This window comes from Akebia trifoliata, chromosome 16 (assembly GCF_017979445.1).
Source record: "Akebia trifoliata isolate Shusen 1 chromosome 16, ASM1797944v1, whole genome shotgun sequence".
NCBI classification, from domain to species: domain Eukaryota; kingdom Viridiplantae; phylum Streptophyta; class Magnoliopsida; order Ranunculales; family Lardizabalaceae; genus Akebia; species Akebia trifoliata.
In genome coordinates this window covers 2,156,688-2,164,852 of record NC_141390.1, presented here as the reverse complement: position 1 = coordinate 2,164,852, position 8,165 = coordinate 2,156,688, and the positions used below count along the sequence as shown (strand labels likewise).

Genomic DNA, 8,165 nt, shown 5'->3' with positions numbered 1-8,165 from the left:
TGTTGGTAATTTCAGACTGAAAACACATTTAGGGTATGTTTGATTGCATGGAAAGTGACTTTCTATAGAATTTTAAATCCATGGAAAAATAGTAGTGGAAAATAGTAGGGTTGGAAAATCAAATTTCATTGTTTGATTTACTTGGATAAAATCATGGAAAAAATATGAGAAAAAAAAGAAGAAGGAGAGGAGGAGAAAGAGGAAGAAGATGAGAGGAAGGGGAAAAGAAAAAGAAGATGAGGAGGAGGAATTGGGAAGGGGAGGATGTGGTAGCGATGACAACGGTTGTGGTGACGGCAGAGGTAAGTGAGAAGAAGAAGGGAGAACGTGATCGTAATGGTGGCGGTGGCGACGACGACAGAGGTAAGTGAGGAAGATGAGGGGAAAACGTGGTGGTGGTGGCGACATAAGTAATGGATAGAGAAGGAAAAGGAAAAATAGAGAGAGAGAGAGAGAGTGTGTGTGTGTGTGTGTGAGAGAGCCGGAGATGGTGACGATGACTATGGCGATGGTGACGACGACAACGGCGATGGGGACGACAACGAGATAAGTGTGATGGTGGTGGTGGTGGTAGTAGTGATGGTCGGGAAAAAGAAGATATGAATGAAGAAGAATTGAAGATGAAAAATATGGGTGGATTTCACTTTCCCACCCATATGGGTAGGTAAGTGAAATTCATGTTTTGGTGGACTTTTTGATTGGGATGGAAAATGAATTTTCATTTTCATGTGCAATCAAACACATAAAAAATATCATTTTCTATGGAAATTGATTTTCCACCCTATTTTTCATGTGTAATCAAACATACCCTTAAATCTTCATAAATTTTTTCCTTGTATTTGTATTGAGAGGAAAAATATCTTATCTACTGACATGTAAGCACGGTATGAACAAAGTCATATCTATCTTATCAACTAGTACATCTTTATTCTCATTCATTAATTACACTTAAAAAGTAAAAGGAAAGGAAATAATAACCCAACTGTTACCCACACATACAGCCACGTCAGCACCGTGTTGACCACGATTACAAAAACGTGCTGGTTGGGTTGGGGTAACGGTAAATGGTGTTTGAGAGCTCAAGTATTTAAACCCCTTGGAACTCTCTCCATTGAACTCAGATCTATCATCATTCTTCCTTGAATATTAAACCCAAATGCCCAAAACCATGAATGTGATACAAAGAGTTCTAGGCTTATAAAGCCAATTTACAAAGGTGATCCATGCTCAAACACCCAATGCATCCCCCTCACTGTATTTGATAGATTTACTTATAAAGACTCATATGATAGTTTGATCTATGCCTATAAACCCCCAAACCCATCAAATACATTACTACTACAAGGCCTCCAACACGCTTTATCATATCATTCTACTAAACGATGAAGGTATACGATTTATAGAGGCATAAGCTGATTGCACTCTTGCACAGGTCGTGCCATTTGCAACATCGACATTGCTAAGCCTTGACCCGAGCTCTCAAGGTGTAAAAGAATTTACTCTAGTTCAGTTCACAAGGTTTTCTTGTGGGTCTCTAGTTATAGGTTTTCTCATCTAACCATATGGTGGTTGATGGTCACTCTGTGAGACAGTTCATGGTTTCTTGGGGTCAAGCTTGTCGTGGACTTGAGATAAACCCATGTCTTTTCCGTGATCTAACCATCTTTGTTCCTCGAGACCCACCAAGGTTCGAGTTTGACCATAGAGGTGTTGAGTTCACAAACAAGCTCAACGATGAGTCTAGTTATAACTCTATTAATAATCCTATATCAAGTAACAACAATGTGGTATTGCATTTAGTACACTTCACATCAGAATTTATACAAGAAGTTAAGAGGAAAGCTTCTTTATTTGCTTGTTGTGGTGTTGAAAAGCGCACTTGCACAACATTTGAAAGCTTACTTGCTCATCTATGGCGAGCCCTAACAAGGGCTCGTAAGCTAAATGAGTCTGAAACAACTAATATTAGGATCTCAGTGAATGGGCGTGCAAGGTTGAACCCTCGAGTGCCTAAAGAGTACTTTGGTAATGTGGTACTTTGGGCATTCCCTACTACACAAGTGAAGGATCTGTTGCATGAGCCTTTATGTTATGCGGCAAAGCTCATTGATGAAGCAGTGGAGAAGGTAAACGACGATTACTTCAAATCTTATATTGATTTTGCTACCAAGAAGGTTGATGAAGATGGTCTATTTGTAGAAGCCCATAAGATAAAAAAAAAGTTTTTCTCCAAATTTACAAGTGGGTAGCTGGCTTCAATTTGAGTTTAGTGAGCTTGATTTTGGAGCAGGAAAGCCTTATATTCAAACCCTCTTACTTTCCTATGGAGGGTTTGATATATTTGATTCCTTTTTCCAGTACTAGTGATGGAAGCATATATGCCTACCTTTATTTGTTTGAAAAACATTTACACTGCGTTTGGATAGAGCTTCTTGACGACTTCTGTTCCTACGGGGAGCTAGCAAATGTTTGGATAAATTTTTACTTTTGCGCGGAGAGGTTTTTGCTTTTGCGGGAAGAGATTTTTTGCTCTTTGTTGAGAAGCTCCAAGGACCTACTCTTCCACGAAGAAGTTTTTTCCTCTTGAGGGGAGTGATTGAGCTTTTGCTCTTGCGCAGAGAAGTGTACCAATGTTGGAAGTAACTTTAGTCGGTTTGGAATAAAATCTTGAATTCTACCTTCTCTTTTTGTCACCTTTTTATTTATACTGAGTCATGGTGCACTTATATATATATATTTTTTATCTTAGTTGGTTGAATTGTTATATTTATACGCATTCTTGGTACATGACTGATGTGGCAATGACACAAAATTGTAGATCTTTTTCATCGAGATACACAGAAAAAAGATGTGTGGTTCTGTCCCCATACTATGTCATCCGTGTACCAAGATCGCGTTCATTCATCATTATTCTCATTTATATTGAGTGCTGCTGTTTTAATTAAAAAGTGTTGACTCAGTCAATACTCGATTGACAACCATAGATATATTATTTTTCTTTTTTTAGGATACACAAATGCACATATTTTATGGGGATTTGAATTTATGTATCCTGAGAAACAAGGGTGGACTCAGGATTTTCTTATAATGGGGGCAAACTATGGTTAGTTGTATAGTTTAAGAACTTGAAGATAAATGATTTTATGGAGAAATTTAAAGGTTTTTTTGTTAGAAGTTGAAGAAAAGGATATTTAGGTCATTCCAATTAGTATATGAGAAGGCCAGGTCAAGAGGCAATGTCATCAACAAAAAATTGAGAGGGGGTGTGGGGGGTAAAAATTGGAGGGTAGGGAGGGTGTAGGGGCAAATGGGGAGAGAGGAGAGGGAGGGGGGACAAATGGGGCATGTAATTAGTTGAAAATATAAGGGTGTCTCAAAGTTCTGTGGGGGCAATTGCCCCCACCCGCTCCTTACTCGCTCCACCCCTATTGAGAAAACAGATCTATGCTTTTATGTCAGTAACACATCAACCGAGTGAAGATTTTCTAATTAGAAAATCATTATTCATTTAGAGTCCGTGTGAATACAAAAGCCAAAAGTACTTAGAACATAAATACTCTTAGAAGTACTTCGACACAAGTTGTACGTTTGCATGTAGGATCTGAGAAGTACTGTTATAAGTACTTCTCACAAAGTTTTGTACTTGAAAATTATTTTAAATTCTATTAAAATGACCAGAATGCCCTTATATGTAACAATTACATTTTTTAACATTATAACTCAACAACTTATGATCCGAAAATATAATAGTTATTGTTTTTATTCAATAAAAAAATTATAATATCATTTTAAACTCAAAATATACTTTTTTTTTATTTAAAAAATTCGACAGAACCTTCCCTAAATATTGGACATATAAAAAATAAAACCTGTATAAAAACATGACAGCTATCATATAATAAAATCTATATCATCATACATAAAACTATATAAAGAACATTTTCTAATTAGAAAATCATTATTCATTTAGGGCCTGTGTGGATATATGAGCCAGAAGTACTTAGAAACTAAGTACTCTCAGAAGTACTTTTTGAAGTAGTTGGATACAAGTTGTACGTTTTGATGCAGGATCTGACAAGTACTATTGTAAGTACTTCTCACAAAGTTTTGTGTTTGAAAATTATTTTAAATGCTATTAAAACGATCAGAATGCCCTTATATGTAACAATTACTTTTTTTAACATTATAACTCAACAACTTATGCTCCGAAAAAGTAATAGTTACTGTTTTTATTCAATAAAAATATTATAATATCATTTTAATTCAATTTTTTTTTTATTTAAAAAATTCGATAGAATCTTCCCTAAATATTGGACATATAAAAAATAAAACTTGTATAAAAACATGACAACTATCATATAATAAAATCTATATCATCATACATAAAACTATATAAAGAAGATTTTCTAATTAGAAAATCATTATTCATTTAGGGCCCGTGTGGATATAGGAGCCAGAAGTACTTAGAACATAAGTACTCTCAGAAGTACTTTTTGAAGCAGTTAGTTACAAGTTGTATGTTTGGATGCAGGATCTGAGAAGTATTGTTATAAGTACCTTTCACAAAGTTTTGTGTTTGAAAATTATTTTAAATTATATTAAAATGATCAGAATGCCCTTATATGTAACAATTACATTTTTTAACATTCTAACTCAACAACTTATGCTTTGAAAAAGTAATAGTTACTGTTTTTATTCAATAAAAACATTATAATATCATTTTAAACTCAAAATATATTTTTTTATTAAAAAAATTAAACAGAACCTTCCTTAAATATTGGACATATAAAAAAATAAAACCTGTATAAAAACATGACAACTATCATATAATAAAATCAATATCATCATACATAAAACTATATAAAAAAGATTTTCTAATTAAAAAATCATTATTCATTTAGGGCCCGTGTGGATATAGGAGCCAGAAGTACTTAGAAAATAAGTATTTTTTAAAGTAGCTGGATATAAGTAAGGGTGTCAATGGATAGTCGAAATTCGAATCCGAATTCGAATTCGAATTTGAAAAATCGGATATTATCCGAAAATTTCGGATATCGGATTCGGATTCGGATGTTATTTTAATATTCGAATGAATTTCGGATACGAATTCGGATAGTGCGATATCCGATTCGATAATATCCGCTCCGATATAACATATGTATTCTATATTCATGTTTTACAACAAAATATTTATATATGTATACATATGCTGTGTATTTCTGTTTTACAATAAAACTTTATTTCTTTTTTATCTTCTCTCATCCTCTAACTACACGAACCAGTCGAAGAAAACCGAGGTTGGGGTTTCGACCGTGCGGGGTCGCGAGATCCTTCTCCGGCCGGCGAGTATGCAGGTATGTAGTCTTTCTCTCTCTCTCTCTCTCTCTCTCTCTCTCTCTCTCTCTCTCTCTCGAAGTCGAACACCCGAACTCTCGAACCCATTTTGTAACTCAGCCATCGCCATTGCCATCGGCCATCGCCCTTCAGGCTTCATCGTCTTCAAGATTTCAACCATTCAACGATCTCAACCCCTCGCAGTCTGGCACTCACCTCACCGTTGGAATCTCTCTCAGTGGCTCACTCCGACAGGCGACAAGTCGACAACCGCTCGCGGTCACGACATCGCCGGTTAGACTCGTTGCTGGTACTCATTCTCCCTCTCCCTCTCTCCCTCTTGCAGATCTTGGAAAGCAGCTTTCCATAATTTCGGATATAAATTTCGAATATTTTTAGATATAAATTTCGGATAATTTTCGAATATTAAATTTCGAATTCGAATCGGATAATATCGGATATCCGATAATTTATTCGGATACGAATTCGAATATTCATTAGTGATATCCGATCGGATTCGGATTCGAATTCGGATATCGTTAAAAAATTTCGGATTCGAATTCGGATATAGCACTATCCGATCGGATATATATCCGTTGACAGCCCTAGATATAAGTTATACGTTTGGATGCAAGATCTGAAAAGTACTGTTTTAAATACTTTTCACAAAGTTTTGTGTTTGAAAATTATTTTAAATCATATTAAAATGATCAGAATGCCTTTATATATAACAATTACTTCTTTTAACATTATAACTCAACAACTTATGCTCCGAAAAAGTAATAGTTATTGTTTTGATTCAATAAAAACATTTTAATATCATTTTAAATTCAAAATATACTTTTTTGTTATTAAAAAAATTCAACAGAACCTTCCCTAAATATTGGACATATAAAAAATAAAGCCTATATAAAAACATGACAGTTATCATATAATAAAATCAATATCATCATACATAAAACTATATAAAGAAGATTTTCTAATTAAAAAATCATTATTTATTTAGGTCCCATGTGGATATATGAGGCAGAAGTACTTAGAACATAAGTACTCTCAGAAGTACTTTTTGAAATACTTGGATACAAGCTGTACGTTTGGATGCATGATTTGAGAAGTACTATTATAAGTACTTTTCACAAGGTTTTGTGTTTGAAAATTATTTTAAATTCTATTAAAATGATCAGAATGCCCTTATATGTAACAATTACTTTTTTTAACATTATAACTCAACAACTTATGCTCCAAAAAAGTAACAGTTACTGTTTTTATTGAATAAAAAAATTATAATATCATTTTAAACTCAAAATATACTTTTTTTTTATTAAAAAAATTCGACAGAACCTTCCCTAAATATTGGACATATAAAAAATAAAACCTGCATAAAAACATGACAGCTATCATATAATAAAATCAATATCATCATACATAAAACTATATTAAGAAGATTTTCTAATTAAAAAATCATTATTCATTTAGGTCCCGTGTGGATATAGGAGCCAAAAGTACTTAGAACATAAGTACTCTCAGAAGTACTTTTTTAAGTAGTTGGATGCAGGATATGAGAAGTATTGTTATAAGTACTTCTCACAAAGTTTTGTGTTTGAAAATTATTTTAAATTTTATTAAAATGATCAGAATGCCCTTATAGGTAACAATTACATTTTTTGAAACATTATAACTTAACAACTTATGCTCCGAAAAAGTAATTGTTACTGTTTTTATTTAATAAAAATATTATAAGATCATTTTAAACTCAAAATATACTTAATTTTTTATTAAAAAAATTCTACAGAACCTTCCCTAAATATTGGACATATAAAAAATAAAATCTATATAAAAACATGACAACTATTATATAATAAAATCTATATCATCGTACATAAAACTATATAAAGTAAAATCTGTATTTATAACTGATCATTGCCTACTTTATTTCATGGTCAACTATATTCTATTAAGAATAACATATTTTACAATACATACAATTACCTAATAAAAAAATATTACAACTACCAAAGACAACAAAACTAATATCATCATTGACTATAATATATTGTAACCAATTGACACATATAAGACCTAGTCTTGTCTCCATAGACTTGTTTTTATTTTTTCTTCACATATTTATTATCATCATGATCAGGCTTCTCAACTTCATCAAATCATATGAAACCATATTTATGATTCTATAAATAGAAAAAATATATACATTTTATTTAAAATATGTAATATCATATTTATGACTTACACAAATTAATGCAAATTATTCATTACCTTCCATGATTGACACCTATAAAATTGTCTACCTTTATTACTTTTTGTGTTGGAAGTATGCAACCTTATCTCTCGTTCACAAGAATAATAAAAAATCATAATAAATTGTAATAATCACACCAACATATGTAAAATGTAAAGAAAACATTCATCAACAAAATATATATATGATTGTCATACCGATAAGCAAAGATGTTTATATAGTAGAAACATATTGAATTCACTCAAAAATATAAATTATTCAGTTAATAGTAAATTCTAAGTCATAAAATTATATAATTTTATCACGTCAATTTTAACTTTCTTTTATACTTTTAGCTATGACTTCTCTCCTATGTTTTATTTTTCAATGTCATTCCCATTATGAACATCTTGAGGGTTTAGGTTCATTTACACTCTTAGGGACGGCTTCATCTATATAATATAATTTTTCGTATATGAAAAATTCAATATCTGTCAAAACTTCATTTTGAATGAAATTATGCAGTCTCATGTAATCAATGACAATATCCCTTTGTGTATCAATGAAGTACGCGTGCATGTCCCTAAGAATTGTC

General features: G+C 32.3%; 1 pseudogene; it reads left to right on the top strand.

The window, feature by feature from the left end:
* The first annotated feature begins 236 nt into the window (after nucleotides 1-236).
* LOC147382220 (agmatine coumaroyltransferase-2-like) lies at nucleotides 237-2,249 on the top strand (annotated as a pseudogene).
* The last annotated feature ends 5,916 nt before the right edge of the window (nucleotides 2,250-8,165 follow it).